Raw genomic sequence first — 21,281 nt, 5'->3', positions numbered from 1 at the left:
AAGTTTTCTATATAGGTTGGTTTAATTTTTTTCCTTTCTTGATTCTGTTACATATAAAATTATAACAAAGAGGGAAGCAAGTGAAGATGGGGTCCCAGGACCTAAGCAGGTTAGGATGTATAGCAAAAAGATTTCTCTTTTGTTTTGTTTTTGTTTTTGTTTGTTGTTGTTGTTCTTGTTTTCAGTTTTCAAGACAAAAGTTTCTCTCTGTAATTGCCCTGGCTATCCAGGAGCTCACTCTGTAGACCAGGCTGGCCTCGAACTCACAGAGATCCACCTGCCTCTGCCTCCCAAGTGCTAGCATAAAAGTTGTGCACCACCATGCCCGGCACAAGTGTAACTTTTAATGAAGAATTTAGGACTACCCCAAGTCCTATTAAAATCTCACATTTCCTCAGTGATTCTAATTTTCATGCAGGTTATATGTTTTTGTTTCTTAAAGTTATAAGCATCATACTTTTTGTTTTCAGGTATAGAAGAAATACATGCTGACTATAAAAAAGACACATGGGTATTTAGTGTTATGCTACCAGTCAGGGTTGACTTGTAACATTTTAGTATGTGGTTTCAATTTCAAAAAGTCATGAGCAAAGATCTATATGTTGCATGAGGAAAAAATCTAAGTGATTATATTTTCAAGCCTTAACATAATTTTTAATTGTTCAAAAACTCATACAGGGATTGACTATGCTTTTTGTTTTTGTTTTTGTTTGGGGATTTTTGTTGGGGAGGGTATTGATTTTGTTGTTGTTTGGTTGGTTTTGATTTGTTTGTTTTCAAGATAGGGTTCCTTAGTGTAGCCTTGGCTGTCCTGGAGCTCTGTAGACCAGGCCGGCCTGCTGGGATTAAAGGTGTGTACCACCAGTGGGCTGTTTTTTTACTTCTCAGTAAGGAGATACAATTTTTCAAATATGTAGTCAATTCCCCAGGTTTTATGTTGTTCTTCAAAAACATCAGCCTCTTCAAGGCAACAGATGGTGCACTTTGTACCAAATAACCTTTTAAGTTCAGCATCTGGGACATAAAATGGTTGGCCTGCATGCTTTGTTGGATCGTAAGAAAGGGTAACCACAACACTCCTCTCAGTATGGATAGAATTATTTTTGCATAGCGGCCACGATCACCTGGGTTGACAGCCATCAACGTTCCTCTATCCCACCTGTCAAACTTGCCGATATTCGCTCTGGGAAGATCAAAAATGCTACAGCAGTACAACGAAATGTTCCCAGAAGAACTCATTTCATCTCAACTGCTTTTCCACAGAGATGGAAAAACACCCTCAGTCCACTCTGGCCATTAAGAAACGTATCCAAATGCTTCTTTAATAGCTTTTGCCCTTGTTTCTGATGAAATGCGATGTGACGGGTCACCCACTTGTCTTGCCGTTCTTCTAGGGTTAGTACTCGGTTCTTCTGTGCCTCAGTATCAGGGTGCTCTTTCACATCAAGTGATGTGGTATTGTTCATGGTTTGTAGACAATTTTTGTCTCAGAGGCTGGTGTCTCCAGTGCCTCCGCTAGGTCCAGCTGCCTGTCTCAAACCCTCGGGGGTCTTTCAGTCTGAGATAGCGTAACACTTACTTCTTAAAACACAAAAATCAATCACTTAGAATAACTGATAAGCACTGAAAAAATATACTTCTGCTTACGTATTTGTAAGTAATTTAAAGCAATATAAATTTGCCTTCCCCTTGTGACACTTTTTGATTTTTCAATTCCAATTAGCTGGAGTTGGGCCCTTTTTTCCTTCTTTTAAGTTCCAAAACTCATAATAAGCAAGGCTACCTCTCATAAGTCAATCTTCCATTTCTGCTGTGTTAGAATTTCCTGTTTCTTTTTTTTTGGGGGGGGGTTTAATTGTTCTTTTTTTATTAATTTATTCATATTACATCTAAATTGTTATCCCATCCCTTGTATCCTCCCATTCCTCCCTCCCTCCTGATTTTCCCCTACTCCCCTCCCCTATGTCTATGTCTGAGGGGGACCTCCTCCCCCTGTATATGCTCATAGGGTATCAAGTCTCTCCTTGGTGACCTATTATCCTTCCTCTGAGTACCACCAGGCAGTCTCCATCCAAGGGACATGGTCAAATATGGGGCACCAGAGTTTGTGTGAAAGTCAGATCTCCTTCTCCACTCAACAGTGGAGAATGTCCTGTTCATCAGCTAGTCTGGGTAGGGGTTCGAGGTTTACTGCCTATATTTTCCTTGGCTGTTACCATAGTTTGCGGAGGACCCCAGGGCCCAGACTCGCCTGTAGCTTTCCAGGACCCGCTGGATCCTTCTATTTCCTCATTCTCTCAGGCTTCTCACACCTAAGGTCTCAATAGGATGTCCTCCCCTCTTACCCACTTTCCTGGTAGGTACAGTTTTTCATGGAGACGTACACCTTGAACTAGTGTCTCGATATAAGTGAGTACATACCGTTTAGCTCTTTTTGCTTCTGTGTGAACTCACTCATTGAATTTCCTGTTTCCTTAGAGCCTATTATTTTTTTTAGAAATTATGAACACATTACAGTGAAGGATTTAAATTGCAGAACAAGCAGGAAGCTTATATGCTAGTCCTACTACATAAGAATAGCTCTGAGACTGGCTGAGACATGAATGTCTAAGCACAGACAATGCTTCTTGTTGGTTACAGAACCCGTATGAATTACTATTAGATGCCATTCTTCATGTGGCATGAATGAAGATTTAATGATGTCTTTTTATTTCTGTTCATACTAATAGCAAAAAACAGCCTTAATTGTTCTGATACCTTATTTTGGGCTCAGCTGACAGGAACACACACACACACACACACACACACACACACACACACACACACACACACTCACACACACACACACTCACACACACACACAGAATAAATCTTTTTTAAAAAGAGCCAAGTAAAGTAAGAGGAGTAAGCACTTCCTTACATTAGAGATTTGAGTACTTCTATCAAATATGTATGCACAAACATACACAGATCCCTGGTCAAAAAAACTTAGATGTTTCTAATATGCATTACTGTGTTAAATGTTAATAACATCCCTGGGCTAAAGATAGGGTGCAACAATTCATAGCACTTGCTCATTCTCTCATAGAGCCCAGGTTTGGTTCTTAACACCTACATAGTGGCTAACAACTGTTTGTAGCTCCATGTCCAGAGATTCCAACACCCTCTAGTTGCCTCTGCAGCCACTGTATGCAAGTGATATGGATATAAATACAACCAAAGTACCAAAAACACAAATTAAAAATAAATTTAAAAATATTTAATTTACAAAAGTTAAAAAAAGAAAGAAATTATGAACACAGGCAAGTCTTTAGTCTTGGCAGAAGTCTACATCTGAACAGCTATTAGAAAAACTGCTATATTACCTACTGTATAAAACAGAAATCCTTGCAGTGTAAGCTCAACTTTCTCCTCCATAAAAGGTGTCCTCGTCTATAAAAGAAAACATAAAATGACATTTTAATGCATAATTAAAGGAAGAATTAAGAAGACTATGCAGGCTTTACTTGACTAGAAATATGACAGTTTCAAATATACTATATTTATAACAACCACCTATGCTATATTGGTGAATTTTTGTTGTTTCTTCCATCAGAAAATATATTTGTGTTTCTCCCAGTAATGTAAATACAGTTATAAATATTTCACCTTTTTTTGGAGGCAGGGGTCTCTATTTGTTTTTTTATGCTGCAATATATTTATCATGAAACTGACAAGAGTTTTCTGGGATACTTCTTTTCTGCATTCTGATTAAGTGTGTCCAAATTTTTGCCTTTACTTTTCTTGGAACTCTTCCCCTTTATTGCCTTTCCATGTATGTTGATGGGATCTCCAATCTCTCTTTGTCCTCAGTACCAAACCTTAAAAGTCTTCCTGTATTCATTTGTTTTCACCTTCATCTTCTGTATTACTCTAATACCTAGGAAGTCCTTCTAACACATACTCTTTACATTTATTCACCGCTAATGTTAGTGAGTATACCTATTACCTTTTATGTAGTCAGTTAAGAACAGATGCTTCCTGATGTTAGATTCTCTCATTCTTTTGCTTCCAATTCACCTTAGACTTTGCTGCCAGAACAAATTTCCTAAAGCATAAATCCAAGTAAAACAGCTTTTATTTATATCATTCAATAGTTCTTTGGTGACCTATTTGATGTAGAGTAAATGCTGATATCTGGATTTATTTCAATTTTGTTATGTTTATGTTCAAGTTCCTGTATATTCTAGGCTTACTTTATCTATGCATACTTACTATCATGCCATTCCATAGAAAAGAGTCTGTTCTCCAATTAATATTTTGTCACTGTTGACTGGGTGTTACATTTTTCTGAGTTTTAAGCATCTCTTCAGGTTTTATCTAGCTGTCTTATTTATCCAATTGTATTAATGTGTAGACTTTGTAGGGTATCTACATGAAATATATTTGTAATATTTATCTGGATGTTCATCCACATCATATGTATCTGTGATGTTTAAGAATTATGTAGATTCTTGATCTGACATTAGGCAGCATATAGAATCTTTATTTTTAAAAGGCATCACAAATCACTCAGGCATGGGCTAAATTGTGACTTTTCTAAAGGGTCATATAGAATACTGCTTTCAGTATCCTCTGTCTTCGATATATCCTACTAGACATTTTGTGTAAATGTAAAAAATTAATAGGATTTATTTTGGTACTGAATGTCATACACTGAAGAATCGCCTCAGTTTTCCACTTTCAAAGTACTAGATATAAGGTTGATGATAAGACAGTGACATAACAAGCATGAGGCCCCGGGCCCAATATCCAGCACTGAAACTTAAAAAAAAAAACAGAACAACAACAAACAGAAAGTAAAATAATCTTCCACATTTTGAGAATGTGAACAAAATTTTCCAAATATCTTTGGTCTTTAGTAATACCTTAGCTTTTGACTAGAATCAGGAATATCCCTTTCCACATACTTACCATCTGTACAATTTAAAAACTTTTAAAGGAGTCATGAAATAGATTCAAATGTAGGCTGAATATCTGTCCAACAGGCAAGAAGGGAATAGATATTGTTAAAGCACTTTGAACATCCTTATTTAGATTTTATAAGGAAGCTAAGAAGTGAGGGCAGATTCCCACACAAGTAAATATGTTCTGACAACAAAATGAAGCACAGATAGTTGTCAGACTCACAGCTAGAGATAATGGAAAACTTGATAAGTTGGTGATTTAACATTTCGCATACAGTTTCTGTTTAGAAAGTACAAACAACTACCTGTGATCAAAATGAACTGTTCTCTCCTGACAGCTATTCACTCAAAAAAATGTTATGCCAAATGTAAAAGCCTGGATAAAACACCTCAGAAAAGAAAAATAAAGAAAAATCTCTTGAGAGAAAATAATGACTTAAATCCTTGATAAAAAAATCACTAGCATTGAATGTATGCATGCATATTGCAAATGGTTAAAATAACTGAATTATTATTTTTCTGTTTTTAAAAAAGGGATTCATAAAACAATGACTCTCCTGTATTTGCTTCCCTCCCTTTCCACATAGAGCCCAGATTTCCCATTTTCTCTATCATTTGTATCCTGCTATTCTCCTTTACCTTTCTCTCTTCTATATGAGTCTCATCCCTACTCCCTAAGGAGCCTCCTCCTTTTCATTTCACTGATCAGATCACTTGTATGCTACTAATTCTTTATCTATTGCTACCTATACTCCTATTCTGGAAATGGTCCTGTTTTATTTTCCTGAGTTTTATGCTTACTACAAGTTCATATATGAATATTTGGAGCTATTAGCCATGCAAGTTTCCAAAACAGGGAGTCAAACAACACTTTTACACAACTATGATGCCTAGGAACCACATCAATGAGCATGGAACTATAACTCTAAGGGTAAGCAGTGTCATGATTACCTTAGCAGTAACCAACAGCTTTCCAATTGGATTTAAGATATACTCAAACAAACGGAGACCATACCTGGTAACAGAAAACTGAAAAGCTACTGAGTACTAGTGAAGTCAGGATTATTTCAGGAGAATCAACAAACACCAGTTGTCAAAGCCAGCATAACCCCTAATAACAATCCACAATTATAAGCATTTGTCTTTATACCAATAGATAAATGTCATCTTCACTCACCTCTCATCAAAGAAACATATTTTTGTAACAGACAGAAACCACTGTAGGAAAACACAACTAACCAAAATGCACACTAGTGTATTCCAATAACACTGAATGCCTCTACGAAACAGTCCTTCACCCAAAACTCAGGGAATATTGCAGAAGAGGGATCAGAAAGATGAGATTTGCTGTGAGCCTGTGCCTAATATTATCAGAAGTTATACTCATAAACTCTTACCATCATGATTGCTGAATTGTGAGCAGAGCAAGCATGCCATCATTGATTATGCCAAACTGAACAGAGACGAACCCAAAAGGCTTCAGCTTTATCCAAAGAAGTATAGGTAGCTGAGAAAAATCTATGAATGACAGGTATGATGGCCTTCCCAGAGCATAATGACTGGTTTTCCAGTACCAAATTGTCAGCCCTGAAACCATATGTACAGATAGCATTATACGGACTAAAGAGGGTGTGTGTGTATATGTACATATATTTATATGTATGTGTTTATGTGTATGTGAATATGTATGTATTATGTATACATATATGCCTCTAATAACTAATAAAAAGAGACCATGAATTTGAAGGAGAGTGGGGAATGGTATATGAAAGTGTTAGGGGGAAGGAAAGGGAAGGGAAAAGTGTAATTAAATTATAGTCTAAAAAGGTAACAAAAATACCTAAAAAGTGGTTCTCACAGATTTTTAATTATTATTTAAAAAAAAAATAGGACCATGCATGGACTGGATCTAGGCCCCTACATAAATACAGCTGGTGGGAAGCTCAAGCTTCATGTAGTCCCCTAGTAAGGGGAACAGGAGGTATCTCTGCCATGGACTCTGTTGCCTGATTTTTATCACTTTCTCTTGATGAGACTGCCTTGCCAGACCATAGAGGAAGAGCCTCATTTATGATGGGACTTTGTAGGTTGGTGGGAGGATCCCATATTCTGAGGAGTAGGGGAGGGGGCTTAGTGGAAAGAGGAAGGGAGAGTATGACCAGGAAGAGAGGAAGATTGGGATTAAAATCAGGATGCAAAGTGAATTAATTAATTAATTTTTAAAAAATATTTTGGAGAATATGAGTAATATATTTACATCATTTTACCTTTATTTGCTACCCATCTAATATTTCCTGTCTTTCCTCTCCACTCCTCATATTCATGAACATTTCTTTAATTCTTGTTGTTACATAAATTTCTTGCCTATAGCTCTTCATTGGAAAGGGGTCTTTTGTGAGATTTCCATTAGCCACACTGGCATTTTAACTGGTATTTTTATTATAAGTGCTTCTTTTTTAGGTGACCATATTGGTCCACGTGTAGATGAATTAATTTAGATTTATGCCTATAACTCTGAACAAAAAAAAAACTTCAAATGAATCAAAAATTTCAATATAATGCCTGAAACACTGGAATTTCCAGAAAAAAAAACATAGGCAGAGGCCCTAAAATTCATAGATGCAGGAAAGTACTTTCTAAATATGACTCCATTTGCTCAAGAATTAAGGCCAAAGCTTGAAAAGTGGTACCTTAGAAAACTAAAATGCTCTGTACAGCTAAGAAAACAATCAATGAGTGAAGAAGAAGCCCACAGAGTAGGAAAGGGTTTTTGCAAACTACATATTTTACAGAGGATTAGCATCCAGAATAAATATAAACCTAGCAAAAGAGTCAAAGATAATTTAAAGAATGGACTATGGGGTTGAACACTCAACTCTCCAAAGAGGAAATGAAAATGGCTAAGAAATGTCTTTTAAGGTATTAAGTATCCTTAACTATTTGAGAAATGCAAAATTCTTATCCTTAAAATAAAAAATAAATTTACCTCCAAACTTTCATCAGTACAGAGATCCAAGGAACAGCACAGAAAATGGATGAGATTCTAAGAATCAGAGGATCGGGAAGTCTGCTAAAAACTGTGTGTGTGTGTGTGTGTGTGTGTGTGTGTGTGTGTGTGTGTGTGTGTGAAAGAGAGAGAGAGAGAGAGAGAGAGAGAGAGAGAGAGAGAGAGAGAGAGATAGACTTTGACCATTTTCAACTAACAATAGTTTGTAACAACTATTAGGTTTCTATTGTTTAACAGATACAATATTTATTTAGCATAATTCCCACAGCAATCCAACTTTTACAGCAAAATATATGAGACTTAGACATAATCAAGTTCTCAATCTCTTTTAACACATAGCAAAGAAAATAATATCTGTCTACCATATTTAATTGACTAAGACCCATTGCACTGGACAAATAGCCACAAACTAACAGGCTCTAGGTGTCTGAAGACTGAGAGAAGTGCTATTATGGTCTGACTGTTACTCTTTCCACGAAGGTTTATGTGCTCTGGAGATACTAGTTTAGAAGAGCTGTAACCCACCCGCCCCCAGAAGACTAAAGCTAATACATGATGGGATGCAGACCTCAAAGCAAGCTTACATAACAGCAGATTGTTTAGCTATGCTATACTGAGTTTCATTTCCAATCCTTTTGATCCCCACTCATTTTAGCACCTATTTTAATTGCCATGGAACAGTATAATAATGTGAAAATATACTGTTATCTTCTATTTTCTAATCTCTTTAAAAATGCAATTGTATGTGTAATAACAGATATTTCTCTGTACCACTAAGCATTACTATGCAGATTTTGCTACTTATCTACTTCACTAGCATACTTCAGGAATAATAATAATAAAATGGACTTTGTACAATCATGTTCTAGTAACTTCACAATCTTTCTTGCACTCCCACTCCCTATCTCTTTCTTTCCATTTTGGGTAGTGGGAATAGAACTAAGGCATTGAATTAGACAGTTGTTCTGAGTTATGTTTTCTAGCTCCTTTATGTAGTCTTTTTATTTTGATACAAAATGTCTAGTTTTAGTATTTTTAAATGGTCATAAATGGGTCTGGGAGAGTGGCAGGTTGGGGAAAGGACTTGTGGCACATTGTGAAGATCTTAGCTCAGAGCCTCAGAATGCATGTAAAGCCTACTATAATAGTGTGGACCTGTAATCTTAGCACTCCAACAATAATATGGTAGGTAGATATAGGAGAATCTCCAGAGGTTTGTTTTCTACGTAGCCTAGAAATGCAGTGGTGAACAAATTACTCTTTCTCATCAATGATTAGGTAAACAAATCAGTCTACTGACATTGTCCTCAGACCTTCAAACATGCTCCGCTGTATATATGCATTCCAAGGCATTTTTATTTATACACATGACTGGGTAAACATAAACATTTTATTGTGTTAGACATACATTGTGGAAAAAGTACTTTCCTCAAAATATACCTTTATGTATGCTTATAAATTATTCAATTATTTGCTTTCTATTTTTCTTTATTTTTAGATTTTTTTATTTTTATTTTCAATTTATATCTTAACTTTACATTCTGGTTGTAACTCCCTCTCTCCTCTCCTCCCTGTCCTGCCTTCCCACCTTCTTTTCTCTATCTCCTTTCCCCTTTTCCCCCAAAAAGGAGACTCACAAACCCATCCCAGAACATCAAGTCATATCAGAAATAAGCTCATCCTCACAACATGGAGGCCAGGCAAGGAAGTCCCATTAGGAGGATAATAAAAAGCAGGCAATAGAGGCGGAGATCCCAGATGGTGGCAAGCAGCGTGGAGCGTGTTTAAAAGCTCCAGTAAAGAATTCAGGGAATTGCAGAGAATTCTGAACCGGGAACATCAAGCTCCCCACCCTACTACAGCGGGAATACTCCACAGTTTGAAAGGACCAAAATACAGAAAACCTGCATACCCCCACACACAGGAGGAGCACGGATGCTCTCAGACCGGAGAAGCAGCATTGGTGGCTGAGGTTTAAGGCTGGGAATCCTCCAGTAGAGGTGATTGGCATGGTAACTGGTGAGAATTGCTGTGGAAGAGGGGACTCAGTGCAAGATATGGGCCCCACAACCCTAGCTGTACTTGGCACATGGTTTGGGTCCAGATATCCTAGCTGAGCTCAACGCACAGTTTGGGCCCAGAGTCCCTAGCTAGACTTGGTGGGCAGTGTGGTTCCAGAGATTCTAGCTGAGCTTGGCATGTGGTCCTGGCCCTGAGACTTTGGCTGGACTCAACACTTGGATTGGGCCCAGAGTCCCTACCTGAATTTGGCATGCAGTTGGGGTCCAGAGTCCCTGGCTGAGCTTGGTGGGCAGTTTGGTCCCAGAGAGTCTAGCTGAGGTCAGCGTGGGGTCCAGGCCCCCAGAATTTGCCCGAACTCAGTGAGCTCAGTGAGCAGTTTGGGCCAGAGACCCTGCTTGGACTCAACGCTAACTGGACTAAGTGCATGGATTAGGCCCAGAGACCCATTTGGGTCCAAAGACATGAACTGGACTCAGTGTGTGTGTGGTTTGGGCCCCGTGACTCAAACCTGGACTCTGCGGGTAGTCTGGGTCCCAAAACTCTACCAGGAACCACAGACCAGTGGAGCATCAAAGCTCCGAGACTAAGGAAATCTCAGGGACACAAGAAATAGAGTGGCCATTAGACCCGCCCTCACCCGACCTGCTTCAGTCCCTGGAGATCTCCAGTGATACAAGTGGACCCATAAGGCTGTGGACACTTTGGCCTGACCCAACGCACATTGGGAGACCCAAGACAATTACAGGACCCACACACAGTACAGGGGAGCTGGGGATCATCAGTTGTGAGAGACCCAAAATATAGGGCTAGCCTCCTCCAATCCAGACCAGTGAAGCTCCAGAGCTTCTGGCCTAGGGAAATCTTGAGAAAATGGATGAATCTATCCCCAGACTCCCTCCACCCAACTTCAGAGGCTGTCTGCCAAAAACAGAGACAGCAAGATGACCAAAGAACAGCATAAAATCATACGTAAAGAAACCTAAAACAGCCGGGCGGTGGTGGCGCAAGCCTTTAATCCCAGCACTTGGGAGGCAGAGGCAGGCAGATCGCTGTGAGTTCGAGGCCAGCCTGGTCTACAAAGTGAGTCTAGGACAGCCAAGGCTACACAGAGAGACCCTGTCTCGAAAAACCAAAAAAAAGAAAAAAGAAAAAAAGAAAAAGAAACCTAAAACAATATGACATCTCCAGATCCCAGCTATCCCAAAGAAAATAACCCAGAGAACTCAAACACAACGAAAATACAAAAATGACTTCAAATCCTTAGAAATGAGGATGATAATGGAGGAAACAAATAAAATCCGTAATCAACACAGGAAGACACAGCCAAACAGGTAGAAGATATAAAAGAGGCCTATAGAGAGGCACTGGAAATTTTTCAGGAAAATACAACCAACCAGATGAAGGAAATGAATAACACTGTTCAAGCTCTGAAGGCCTATAAAGAGGCAATGGAAGAAACTCAGGAATATACAATCAGATGAAAGAAATCAATAAAATAGTTCAAGATCTGAAGATGAAAATGGATTCAATGATAAACACACAGACAGAAGAAAAACTGAAAACACTCCTTTATTGCTGGTGGGAATACAAGCTTGTACAACCACTTTGGAAATCTATCTGGCACTTTCTCAGAAAACTGGGAATAGGGCTTCCCCAAGACCCAGCTAATCCACACCTTGGAATATACCCAGAAAAGGTTCCACCACATAACAAGGACATATGCTCAACCATGTTCATAGCAGCCTTACTCATAATAGCCAGAACCTGGAAACAGGCTATTTGATCCTCAGTTGACGAATGGATAAAGAAACTGTGGTACATTTACACTATGGAACACTACTCGGCTATTAAAAACAAGGAAATCCCAATATTTGTGGACAAATGGATGGGACTAGAAATGATCATAATGAGTGAGTTAACCCAAAAGCAGAAACACTCACATGGTATATACTCATTTATAATTGGACACTAGCCCAAAAGGTATGTCCCAGGAAAGACTTCACTTACCAGGAGATTGGGACAGATGCGAGGACATCCTACTGGGACTCTTGGTAAGAGAAATATAGGAGATGGGGAAATAGAAGGACCCAGAGGGTCCTAGAAACCTACAAGAAGAACATCATGACAGGTGGATCTGGGCCCAGGGATGTCTGCTCAAACTAATGCACTAACCAAGGACAATACAAGTAGTAAACATTGAACCCCTACTCTGATCTACCCAATGGACAGTACATTCTCCATAGTTATGTGGAGAGCAGGGAATCCCTCTGACATGAACTCTGGAGCTCCATATTTGATCACCTCCTCTTGGTGAGGAGGCCTGATGGGAGTCAAAGAAAGAATAAGCAGGCTACCAAGATGAGACTTGATAGCCTATGACCATATAGTCGAGGAGGAGGTCCCCTTCAGTTTTAGACCTAGGGTAAGGGGAATAGGGTGAAAGTGGGAGGGAGGGAGGAATGGGAGGATATAAGTGATGGGATAACAATTGAGATGTAATCTGAATAAATTAAGAATTTTTTTTAAAAGGTCTAGTAAAATTGTGTGCCAAAACCATCTGGCTGTAGGATTTTTTTGTTTTTGTTTGGAGACTGTTTCTTTTTCTTTAGGAGTTGTAGAACTATTTAATTTGATTACCTAACCTTGATTCAACTTTGGTAAGTGGACTATATAAAGAAAGTAGTCCATTTCCTTTAGATTTTTTCAAATTTGTGGTGTAAAGGCTTTCAAAGTTAAGACCTAATGATTCTTCAGATTTCCTCAGTGTATATTGTTTTTCCTTCCTTTCATTTCTGTTTGTTGATTTGGTTATTGTCTTTCTGCTTTTTAGTTCCTTTGACTTGGTTTTCTCAAAGAATCAGTTCTTCATTTCATTGATTCTTTGTATATTTTTTTGTTTTTAATTGATTTCAGCCCAGAGTTTGATTATTTCCAGCCATATACTCTTTTTGATGTGTTTGCTTCTTTATATCTCCTAGGGATTTCAGGTGTTCTGTTTAGTTGCTAGTATAAGATTTCCCTTCTTTCATTATGAAGGCACTTAGTGCTGTGAACTTTTCATCTTAACACAGATTTAATTGTGTCCCATAAGTTTGGGTATGTTGAATTGAATTTTAGGAAGTCTTTAATTTTTTTCTTATTTCTTCACTGAATGAGTGGTCATTGATTAGAGAGTTTTTCAGTTTCATGTGTTTGTAGAATTTTTCTTTTTTCTATTGTTGTTGAAGTCCAGCTTTAATCCATGGTGATCTGATAAAATACCAGAGGTTGTTTCAATTTTCTTTTATGTGTTGAGGCTTGCTTTGTGACCAATTATAAGGTCAATTTTGGAGAAGGTTCTGCAAGGTGCTTAGAAGAAGACATATTCTTTTTGGTTTAGGTGGAAAGCTCTTAAGATATCTGTTACATCCATTTGATTCATGACATCTCTCAGTTTCATTATTTCTCTGTTTAGTTTCTGTCTTGATGATATGCCCTCCCATGAGAATGAGGTGTTGAAGTCTCCATCTTTTAATGTGTGTGGATCCATGTGTGATTTAAATGATAGTAATGTTTGTTTGTTTGTTTGTTTGTTTGTTTTTTCAAGTGTGGGTGCCCTTGTATTGGGGTATAGATGTTCAGAATCAAGGTATCAACTTGTGGATTTTCCCTTTGATGGGTATGAAGTGTCCTTCCCCATCTCTTTTAAATTGGTTGAAAGTCTATTTTATTAGATATTAGAATGGCTACTCCAGCTTGCCTTTTGGGTCAATTTATTTGGAAAACCTTTTTATAGTCCTTTACTCTGAGGAAATGGCTATCTTTGTTGTTAAGGTGTGTTTCTTGAAGGCAGCAGATTGACGGGTCTTCTTTATGTTAGCCTGTGTCTTTTTATTGGGGAATTAAGTCTGCTGATGTTTGGAAATATTAATGCCCAATGATTCCTGTTGTTTTGATGTTGATGGTTGTAGTGTATTTCTCTTCTTTTTGTTTTGCTGATGTGGAGTTATTTATTCACTATGTTTTCTTGGGCATAGATAACCTCTTTTGGTTGGAGTTTTCCTTCTATTTTATTCAGTAAGACAGGGTTTGTGCAGAAATATTTGCTTAAATTTTGTTTTGTCATGGAATATCTTATTTTCTCCATCTATTGTGATTGAATATTTTACTGGGCTGACATATGCAGTCTCTTAGCATTTATAAGATATCTTCCCAGGCCCTTCTGGCCTTTAGAGTCTCTCTTGAGAAGTCAGATTTGAGTCTAATAATTTGCCTTTATATGTGGCTTGGCCTATAATCTTTGAAGATTTAATATTCTTTTTTCTCTACATTTAGGATTTTGATTGTTATGTGGTGAGAGGGTTTTCTTTTTTGGTTCAATCAATTTGGTTTTCTGTAAGCTTATTTTATGTTTATAGGCATCTCTTTCTTTAAGTTGTGAAATTTTTTTCTCTGATTTTGTTAAAATAATTTTCTGGAGCTTAGAGCTGGAAATCTTCTCTGTTTTCAATTTCAATTATTCTTAGATTTCATATTTTAATAGTGTCCTGTATTTCTTGTGTGTTTTGTGACAGGATTTTTTTAATTCAACATTTTCTTTGATAAATGTATCAATTTATTTCACTGTATCTTTTATACCTTAGATTCTTTCCTCCACCTCTTGTCTCCTTTTGGTAATGCTTGCCTCTGTGGTTCCTGCTTTCTTCCCTATGTTTTTCATCTCTAGGATTTCTACAGCTTGTGTTTTCTTTATTGTTTTAATTTCCATTTCAATACTTGAACTGTTTTATTCATTTTCTTCAAGTATTTGTTTGATTTTCCTGTATTTCTTTATTTGATATATTTGTTTACTTCTTAAATCCCTCTATCATTTTCTTGCTCATAAGCTGTGTTACAGTATCCAGGGATACTTACATTTTGATAGCAGGATTCCTGTGGTGCCATATTGCCCTAGAATTGTTGGTTGTGTGCTTTAGATGGCCTTTATCTCTCTGGTTATTTCTGGCATTGGGTTGGCTGGTTGTTCCTGGTGTCTTTTGGATTTCTCAGAGGTATGGGAAGAGTGCTGGACAGGAGTCTGGATTTTCCTGGAGCAGCCTTCCATGAGATGGTAGGTATGGTTATGGACTGGCTACTGGATTTGAGGGATTAGCCTGCCATTCTTCTCAGGTGGCTGTTTCCCAATTAAACCTACAAGTAGTAGGATATTGGAGAGGGAGTTTTTAGCCTGTATGATCCTGAGAACCAGCAGATCTTTTCAGGAACCCAGGATCCCTCCTCTGACTGGAGTGAATTCCTAGTGTTAGCATCCCTGCCACTTGCTTACTCACCCCATGGTATCTGAACTGTCCAGACATCATGGGTGCTGGGCTCTGCCATTTTAGAGTAAGTTCCTATATGCTTCTACTGTCTGGCTGGTATCTTCATGGAGAAGGGTAGAGTCATGGACTGAAGGCTGGGATGGGACCATTTCCCTGGTTCCTAGAAGTAAAGTGGCCAGAGGCAGGGCCTCATGCTGCTGGAGCCTATGCTGTTGGAACATTGGAAATGGTTGGGTGATCAAAGGCTGGAACTGCTTGTTCCAGGCATCTGTGGGCTCTCCTCTCACCTAGGAAATACAGAATCTGGAATTTTGGAGCCCACATCATGGCCTCTTACTTGCTCCATAGTCACTTCAGTCCTGCTACCCATACACAGTGTATGCTGATTACCACCATCTTGGAGCCTCTTATTAGATTTCTTAAGATTTAAACTGTTGAAGCAGATCTTTCCCTATTGAAAATTTTTCTTGTTACCTTTGGATTGACTAATTAAAACCAAATGTGAATATTTGAAGTAAATAGATGTGAAATAACAGTTCTATTTCATTTCAATTCCTGTATCCAGAGAGCAGGAATAAAAATATAATTTATATGTTCAGTAGCTAATATTTATAGAATCCAAATAATTTAAAAATATTATTTGAAAGATAAAGATCTACTCATATGTTATATTGTAATATGAACAATTTTAAGAATATATATTAATATTTTTATTTTTAAAATATTATTTCCATAGTGACCCCCACATCTAATTAGTGAAAAGTCAAATGTATTTACAGTTCAAATGACTCAGTGGACAGAGTCATCTTATTTACTTGATGAAGAATAATAATAATAAAACATGAAGTTCCAAGTAAAATGGAAGCAGGAACTTTCCAGAACTAAGTAGATTTTAAAAATCATATTGCTGGAAAATCTTTACAATACAACACACAGTTAATGAGGTCATCAGTAGATATGCTTGAGCGTATGTCATAGTAATTGTGCCAGTGTATGAGCTAAAGAATAGACAGAGAGCAAAGGTGGAAAGATGTACCTTGGGAAATTAAACTGCAAATTAAATATAAATCACGGTGGTTGTAGCTACCAGAGAGAATCAGACAGGCAAACACAAATCAATTGAAAATGCAAAAAAAAAAAAAAGAAAAAAAAAGAAACCATTTACTAATAGGACAACACCACAGATTGTGAAAAAGAAATGAATTAGGTGGCAATATACATGCATAACCCCAACAAGGAAAGGTGTACTATTAGTATAGCTGGGGCCTGTTTTTCTTCATCTTATCTTGCTATTTTACCCTCCTTGAAGAGAAACTCTATACCTCAGGTAAATCTAGCTTAGTAACCTGAATATAGCAATCACTGACAGCAGCTTTCTGTGTTGGATAAATAAGATAGTCTTGTTTGTCAGAAAGCATTTCTGTGATACTTTGTCTAGTAACAAATATCAACTCAAGAGATTTTATCTGCTCTGACATGTCTGGTTTCTATCTCATTGTTGAACTGATGGCTGCTGTTTCTCAGTAGGAAATGAGGGCATATGTTTAAAGTGGAACTGTAATTGATTCTGTTTGCATCTACTTTATTTTCCAAGTGAAGTGATGTGCTAAAAGGCCTTGAGTATATTGTAAAAACAGTAATATGATTCACACATTTTCCATTTGTGCATTTTCCTATTTATTTTTCTTTAATCATAATTAATTCTACCTAAAATGCCTTTTTTCTGGTTATTATTTTATAGTGGTAAATGAGTTTGACAACCAGTGAGCTTTTGCTTTCTTACTTATTCCTCTAGATATGAGAGCAATGTCTGCCATGCATAAGTCTTTGGTAAGTATTGAATGAACAAATGAAAAAATAGTGATAGAAAAAAAAGACAACTTCCTATCTAAGCAAAAAATCCTTAGAAATAGTTTAGTCACAGATCATTGTTTCAGTGGAGAAATAATACTATTTGTGTGACCTCGATGTTAATGGCAAACTCTATCATTTCTAGATATACTCTGAGCTTGGTCTAAGATGAAGGACTCTCTTTCTCAGCTGGATTCCATCTCTGCCTGATTGGAGGAATGTCAGATCTTCAAAGGAGTGTTGAATATCCCTCAGGGAGATTACAAACCCAATCCTTTCCTGATAAACAACTTCTTCAGAGACCACCTGGTAACACCCACCCTATTTTATTAAGATGTCTTGGCTTCCAAATAATGACCTTTAACTGTATCTGGAATTTTTCCTCAACAATAGGATAATTAAGTACTACTTTTCCCACTTATGGTAGCACTGTTTTGTTACATGTAGAATAAGTATTCCTGACATCCCTAGCCCCAGCAAATCAAACACGTTGACGCTCAAAACTGCTCCTACTGCCTAAGGGTTATAAGTCCCTGATTCATGAAATAAACACTCCCTCACAACATTCCTCCACTATGACTGCCTGAGACTCATCAATTATTCCATAGAAGGAAGGTCTCCCTTCCTCCCTAGTGGCCAATCAAGTAGCTACTCACATGGCCACAACTAGTTTCCACTGTTCACTGGCATGTAATTGTCAGGAAAGGATGATAGAACAATTTCAGCAGCAACTGAAACCCACCCCATCTCTGTGAGCTAGACGCTTTCCAGACCTGACTTCCAGCCAGTTTTGCACTTTTGGCCCACCCTTAATGTTAAGACAGTGGCCTAACCGAAGGGCTGCAACACAGAGGTATCGTCACAGGCTTTGGAAATGCGAGAGTTTCCACTGCCATATGGTACTAGCAATCTCATTTAAAAAGAGCTAATTGCTACACTCGAAGTGAATGCTCTAACAACTCCAGAGAGACAAATGTAACCTTTGATCTCAAGGTCCTTTGGTTTCTATCTGAAAGCAAACAGTCATGGACTCGATTGTGGAACAACAACTATCTACATAGAACGTGAGTGAACATCCTTTTTATTTTGGCAGCATGCATGATAGTGTCAGCAGAAGCTCAGTGGATTTCTGAGTAAAACAAAGAAGTTTCTATGATCTTCCACAATTTGAGACTGGCCACTAGGGACTAACCTAAATTAGCGTAATGATTAGCTTAATAGCTGGAAGTTGCTTTGGTGTCTTTGGGGTAAAGGATGAACCTTAGATCAATAATAGTAATTGGAGCTATATATTCATATGCCCTCCATACAGTTGAATCTTGACCTATAGTTATATCTAAATAAGAAATAGAAACCTTTGAATTTAGTTTTTGCCATTGAGTGCAACTGAAACTGGATAGAATGCATGATATTAACACCTTTTATAGAAGGAATCACTGCAATAATTAGATTCCAGGACTCATTATCAGCAATAATGAAAAGAGAATTGTAGGCCTAACAGTTCACTGTTCATGCACAGATTAGCTTCTGCACAGTAAATGTCTAGATCTGAGACTATGTAGTATGCCAGTCAGTTACAGCCTTGTAAAAGCAAAGTAAATGGGTGGTCTAAGTGAAAAATTGCCTCCAAAATGTTGGTATTTTGAAGGAGGAATTCACAGCTGGACCTAGCATGCTGTGAAAATTGTGCTTCCTGCAAAAAAGAAGGGCTGGCACAGACTTTGAAATGGCTCTTCATGACTAAGAAACTCATAGGATGAAAAAGATTTAACAGAGTTCTTTTAAAATTATGCTATTTGAGGAACACACAACTTGATTTTCTTTTAGGCACATGACTTATAACGAATCAGCATGGTGGCTATTTTCCTTAATACAGAAACAGTGTAGGGAAGGTCTATGAATTGCTAGAATATAGATAATTTATTTAGGCAAACAACCCTGATGTTTAATAAATTACTTAAAATTTTCTTTTGTGTGCCAATGTTCTTCATTTAAAGAAATCATTTCTGAATTTTCCTTACAGCAAACAGAAGTTAGAAATCTAACTTTGACCCAATTAAATACAAGAGGGGTGATATATGGGAAATTGAGGCATAGTTCTTAAAGGTTTATGCCTTGACATCTACATTCATTTCTTCTACTACGTAGAAAAAAGATGAAAAGCCTTTGCAGACATCTATGACATTAAGAAAGTATGAAAGAAATAATGGATTTTCATTCTAAATTATTCCAAAATTGTAATATCAGCCATGGGATTTATAGGACTGTTTTGTTGTTCCAATTAGTGGTGACTTAAAATTTGTGAATTGATTTTATGTATCAACACGAATTTCCAGGAAAAACATAATGTGATATGGGAAAGCAGATATAAAGCATTAGGAAGGCAAATAAAATATAAATGCCCAATCTTCAATGTTTCAGAGGGCTATTAGATGCCTATAATGAAACATTTCTGTTGTTAAGTGACTAAACAAACAGTGTAAATATACATGTGTCTATACAGCTTTCAATAAGTTAACAATAAGTATATCATTATTGATTCTTAGTATTAAAATATGAAAAATATAGTTTGCATTTTTGTCATATTTATCCTTCTCTCATGTTACATATTTTATTTATAGTAGTATTGTGTCTTGTTCTACCAGAAAATAAATGACTAAAAAGAGAGCAAAATTTAACTGATGTTTACAATGGATTATTATGGTGGGTTCAGTAGCATCTTCAAAAAGTCATACATATGCAGAATCTCAGAATAAGATTTTTTTTTCGTTAGTAGGGTACTGCAGATGCAATTACTTAAAGAGGTTAAACTATAATGGCTATTATTGTTGGTTTTAAATATAATGACATGCCTTTACAAGATAATGGAATTTTAACACATAAGGAAAGTGGCATAGCGAAGAAGCAAATACTGAGGCACATATTGGCGTTGTGCTGATACTTACCAAGAAGGACTGAAACTGCTGCTGAGGACAGAGGGGAGAAAGGGATTATTGAGTTCTTTCTTACCTCATCCATAAACTGTAACAACTTGACTTTAAGAGATATTCACCTCTTAAACTATGAAAGAGTATATAGCAATTATTTTAAGACATTCTTTTCAGAAAAATTTTGTAACAGCATTAAACTGAAGAAGACAAGGAAACAAGTTGTATTGTTGTGTCTTCTAGATACTACAAGGAAGGTACACCCATGAAATTTCAACAGTAGAATCCTCCAGAAGGCCTTTTACTGTACATGATTGTTTTAGCTATTTTGTGTTTTTTGTTTTCCATATGAAGTTAAGAACTAATCTTTCCAGTTCCATAAAATATTGTGTAGGTATTTTGATAGGGATTGTACTGAATCTGTAGATTGCTTTTCGTAGGATAGCCATTTTTACTATGTTGATTCTTCTAATCCACAAGCATGGGAGAGCTTTCCTTTTTCTGATGTCTTATTAAATTTTCTTCTACAGAGACTTAAAGATTTTTCATATAAGTCTTCCACTTGCTTGGTTAGATTTACACAAAGATACTTTATATTATTTGTGGCATTGTGAAGGGTGTGGTTTCCCTAATTTCTTTCACAGACCCTTACTCATTAGTATACAGGAGGGCTACTGACCTTTAGGTGAAATTACCTTCAGCATCTTATAGAACATTTGCCTTTTGGGCATACTTAAACAATAGGTAGAATTAATTGTGGATTTGAGATTAAGCAGACAGTTCAGAGCTGATTACAATAGAAAGTAAAGGTAAAATCTTTTTTTTTACTTTTTAAAATTAATTTATTCATATTACATCTCAGTTGTTAGCCCACCTCTTGTATCCTCCCATTCCTCCCTTCCTCCCACTGCCCCCCTACTCCCCTCCCCTATGTCTGTGTCTGAGGGGGACCTCCTCCCCCTGTATATGCTCATAGGGTATCAAGTCTCTCCTTGGTGACCTATTGTCCTTCCTCTGAGTGCCACTAGGCATCTCCATCCAAGGGACATGGTCAAATATGGGGCACCAGAGTTTGTGTGAAAGTCAGATCTCCTCCACTCAACAGTGGAGAATGTCCTGTCCATCGGCTAGTCTGGGTAGGGGTTCGAGATTTACTGCCTATATTTTCCTTGGCTGTTGCCATAGTTTGCGGAGGACCCCAGGGCCCAGACTTGCCTGTAGTTTTCCA

The 21,281-nt window shown here is 37.4% G+C and overlaps 1 pseudogene across 1 annotated transcript; it reads right to left on the bottom strand.

Annotated features, from left to right (window-relative positions):
* Positions 1-546: 546 nt before the first annotated feature.
* On the bottom strand, positions 547-1,565 carry LOC311601900 (thiopurine S-methyltransferase-like; annotated as a pseudogene). Its single transcript has one exon. The product of its transcript is annotated as a thiopurine S-methyltransferase-like (transcript).
* Positions 1,566-21,281: the final 19,716 nt, after the last annotated feature.

The sequence above is a fragment of the Acomys minous genome, assembly GCF_964271855.1.
Source record: "Acomys minous genome assembly, chromosome: 7".
NCBI classification, from domain to species: domain Eukaryota; kingdom Metazoa; phylum Chordata; class Mammalia; order Rodentia; family Muridae; genus Acomys; species Acomys minous.
This window is presented reverse-complemented; position numbering and strand designations above follow the sequence as displayed.